At 44.3% G+C, this 4,055-nt stretch overlaps 1 long non-coding RNA gene across 2 annotated transcripts; it reads right to left on the reverse strand.

Annotated features, from left to right (window-relative positions):
• Positions 1-284: 284 nt before the first annotated feature.
• Positions 285-1,739, reverse strand: LOC138407311 (uncharacterized). Of its 2 annotated transcripts, none has more exons than XR_011240742.1 (2): positions 895-1,739; positions 285-743 (listed from the first exon to the last, which is right to left on the reverse strand). It is a non-coding gene; the product is annotated as an uncharacterized lncRNA (long non-coding RNA). The 2 variants fall into 2 exon arrangements; XR_011240741.1 differs by having other exon boundaries at positions 880-1,739.
• Positions 1,740-4,055: the final 2,316 nt, after the last annotated feature.

The following is a 4,055-nucleotide window of genomic DNA, read 5'->3' on the forward strand; positions in this document are numbered from 1 at the left end:
TTGACCACACAAATAAAAGGTTTTTCTTAAAACACAGTTGACAGCAAACAGACTTGTGGCTTCTACAGGAGCCTATGACATCGTTCCACGAAAGCTTGAGGTGAGTCTACCTCGGAAGGTAAAAACATTATGGCTGAAAATCTTAAATCTCTATTCTCCAAATTCATGGGATTTTAAATTTTCTCTCAACTGTGAGTTTGAGCAGAAAGAACGTATTCATCAATGATTGACACCAACAAGGACAGAACAAAAATATTTGAGAAACTCCAAGAGGACGAATGAAGTGAAGTTGAAGTCTGAGTTTATTGAAAAGCAACAACAACCATCCGCAGACAAGCCACATCACAGCGGGGAGCATTTTTCTCTCGCTCTTGGAAAAGCAGTAGAATGAAGGGTTACTTAAGAACTAGCCAAACCACTTCCTGTCAGGGGTCCACCTGTCTCCGCTCACAGCTCCGACACAGAAACACAAACAGAAAGAAAAAGATTTTCAGACTGTAGGGAAGGAGCGATGGTGCCATTTTTTAAATACAGGAAATCGGCTAAATTACATATTGTAAAAGTCAACAAGATAAAGTGCAAATGTGCTGTAAATGGTGCAGAGTCAAAAGCCTGAAGAGGCAGACAATTGCATACTTACGAGCATGTGGGCGTTACCGACGGCGAGGCACCCAGCTGAGTGTAAAACATGCTGAAAAACCAACTCGCTGCAGTTTTACGGCTCAAAGCTGACGATGAGATTTCTGCAGCCAAGAAATGTTTGGAAAAAGCAGGAGGGCCTGAAATGTTACTGCAGCTTTTCATTATGGCGGAGCTCAAACTCCACATATGACACATGCTTTTAATGTTTATCCCAGAACTGTGACAGGCCAAACTCACCAAAGATAAACCCACCTAATCCATTTTAGCTTAGCAGCAGCTAAGAGCTCCATTTGCAGCCCGGGGAACAGAGAGCGAGGGGCTCGTGCATTAGCGGCAGAGTGGAGGCCAACGCAGGAGGAGAGAAAATGCATCGGCTCAATCTGTCTGTTGAGCTCCGAGCTTCCGGAGTATCATCCTAAGTGCTCAGGTGCCGCCCTCTTCCGCAACAGGGCACTAAAATAAATGAAGGGTCATTCAGACGACTGAATGAAGCTGCAGTGAGACCCAACAACAAATGGGCACTCTAATAGAATTATATCCAGCTGATGTCAGCACGGCTTCTACATCATTTTTATGAGTCAGCAGGAGCTGGACTACAGTCCTGGAGCAGGAGGTTTTATTTAATATGGTGCAGCTTTAGATTTCCCATGTGGCCAATTGAAGAGCAGGGCAATAAGGTGAGGGAATCAACCAGTGAGTCTGATAGATGCTCTCAGTGACCTGGGGAAAAAAAAAAAAAGTTTTAAACGTATGTGAATCGCTAATGTGCACAGCTGTGAAATGACCGTAATGATGTCCGATTAAAAACCTCTGCAGTTTGAGTGATGACTCTTTCTGCCTTTTACTTTTTGTAGATGAGTTGTCAAAGAGTGCAGCGACAAAAACACAACAATGACAACGCTACAGCTAACTGCTACAGCTAACTGCTACAGCTAACTGCTGCAAGTCTATCGATGACGGAGGAAGATTGTTTGGACGTCTCGAAACCTGTTCATTGTTAAATTGAACCCATTAAGAAATGAGTGAGTACAGTTTGTTTTCTGATTTGTCTGCATGAATGAGAAATATCATCAATATCAATTAAAACCAATACAACAGCTTCCCCGGTTTTTATTCTCTGCATCGTTGTTGGCACTGTTCTCTATAATAGTATATATAATATGACTCTCCAGCTTAGTGTGTAAAGAAGCTTGAGATCATGTTTGTCGTGGTTTGTATCATCGGATCATCAAACTAAACTAAATACATCTTCTGATAGAAACGACCTTGTGCATCGGTGCTGTGAGCAGCTCAGGCAGTTTTCATCTGTTCCCGCTCAGAGAGGAGGTGACAGTGGCCGAGACGCTGCCTCTTGTAAAACAATTTAAAGTGAAAACTTTTAAAGTGAGCACTTTTTCATAAAGGTACCTTTTAAATGATGTAAATGAAACTCAGAGGAAGGTCGTTTAAATAGGAATATTCATCCATAATATCAGTATACGTGCTGATTGACTTTATTTTGACTTGGTTGTCAGACTCTGACTTGTGCGACACACCCACTTCTCCATTGCTTGTTTCTACCACTTCCAACATTGAGTTGCACGTCACCGTGTCGCTAACGTCTTCCTGTATCTGCTCTCTGCTCGAATCCTCCGATCATTGAGCTCAAACTAATTAAGACGGTGAGAAAAAAACCTCAGTTGTCATCGACAGTACGGACTCTGACAACGCACTTAACCGATGCCCCCGCGCACTGTCTGAAGCTAATGACATATCAGCAGTCTTAATAAAAAGAAGCTAATGTCATTATGTGTAATAAAAGAAGGGAACGAACGTGTTTAATTTGTTTAGTGCGCTAAGACTCATATGAACTCATCGAATGTGAATTAACGGAGTTTGATTACAGTCCGTACGAAACCATGAGGAGCACGGAAGCTTGCATCTAATTAACGTGAGCGCGGAATAGTCATCACACACTTCACACGGTCGGTCGTTAACATCGAACGCTCAACTCCAGAGGTTGTGGGAAAAAGCTGTTGGACTTTTGCGAATTTCATTCGGTGCCAGCGTTCAACCTTGAAAAAGATGTTTTCGCGCCTGGTCCATGTGTCTGGAGAGCTCACGCTGGCATGCACGGTTGTGCAGTGTGGGTTTTTCATTGTTGTGCTTTCAAGGCCGTGCATCGAAACAGTGGCGCCCCTTCCCTGCAAGCAGCCCTTGGCCTTATTTGATCCAGTCCTCTGGAAAATAAGTGGCAGCACCCGGCTCAGAATCTTAAGTGGGATTTGAGTGCGAGTGTTTATTCGTGTTTGAGGCAAAGGTGAAGGAGCCGGTGAAGAGGTGGGGGGGGGCGCGGACTGAACCCCTCGGCAGAGCGATGAGGAGAGAGAAAGAGCGTGGATGAGGGAGAAAGAAAGAACGAGGCGGCAGTAACTCGAATCCATCTGTCCGTCACATGGCTGGTGCTTCAAAGTCTGAACGCAGGGCAGCGATTTTCTCCCCAACTGCTTATTTTGTGGATCAATCGCAGGACGTCTGGAGGAGAACAACAGGTTATTAACGTCCATCACCGTGACCATAAACACAGCATCGGGACGACGCGGAAAACAGAGGCTTGATCAGGCCTCTGATCCTTTCGCTGTCAGTCAGAGCCGGATAAAAACATCTGGAGGAGACCGAAGATGAATTCCCACGGGAAGTTTGGTCATGTTAAAGGCGTCGTTTCCATGGTCACCCTCCGATAAACAGCCGGCTTCCACACAACTGTCTTCTTCTTCTTCACCGGCTGAATCACTCACCAGTCGGCGGAGACGAGGAGAAAAGTGACGTCTTTTCAACCGCGGATTGTGTTTCTGCGTTTTTTTTTTTAATGTTTATTATTATTTTGTCTCCCGTCAAAGATCACAGTGGAAAGCTGTGTTTGAAATGGTAAACTGTTTTCTGTCGCTCCACAATGAAAGACAAAGCAGAGACTGACACAGTTTTGTTCTCAAGACAATTAAGCAAATGACGAAGCTCGGTTCGTCATTTGCGGTTAATTAGGCAGCTGCAGTAATTACCTTAATCCTCCCCACTGTGAGACGGGTACTTCTACTGCTCTGTCTTTTACAGGCCACTGAATTCGTCATGAGTGCATATCTACACCGAGGTCCAACTGTCCTCTTATAAAACCACATTTAAGTCCTCTGGATTTGTCTCATCAAGATCCATGAATTTTTCCCTGGAAAAAAACGTATAAAAAAGAAAATTCCCGGATCATTCCAATTTCGTCCGGATCGGCGTCAGCTACTTTCCACAGTTTCACAACGAGCTGCTGAACGGATCGAAGCGTTAAGAGCTGAGGAGCTGAACATTTCCTTCAGGAGCCAGACAGAAGGTGAATGTTTGGACTCAGTGGCCAGAAACAAATGGATGAAATGTAATTAAAGCTTGTT

This window comes from Paralichthys olivaceus, chromosome 3 (genome assembly GCF_024713975.1).
Source record: "Paralichthys olivaceus isolate ysfri-2021 chromosome 3, ASM2471397v2, whole genome shotgun sequence".
Lineage (NCBI taxonomy): Eukaryota > Metazoa > Chordata > Actinopteri > Pleuronectiformes > Paralichthyidae > Paralichthys > Paralichthys olivaceus.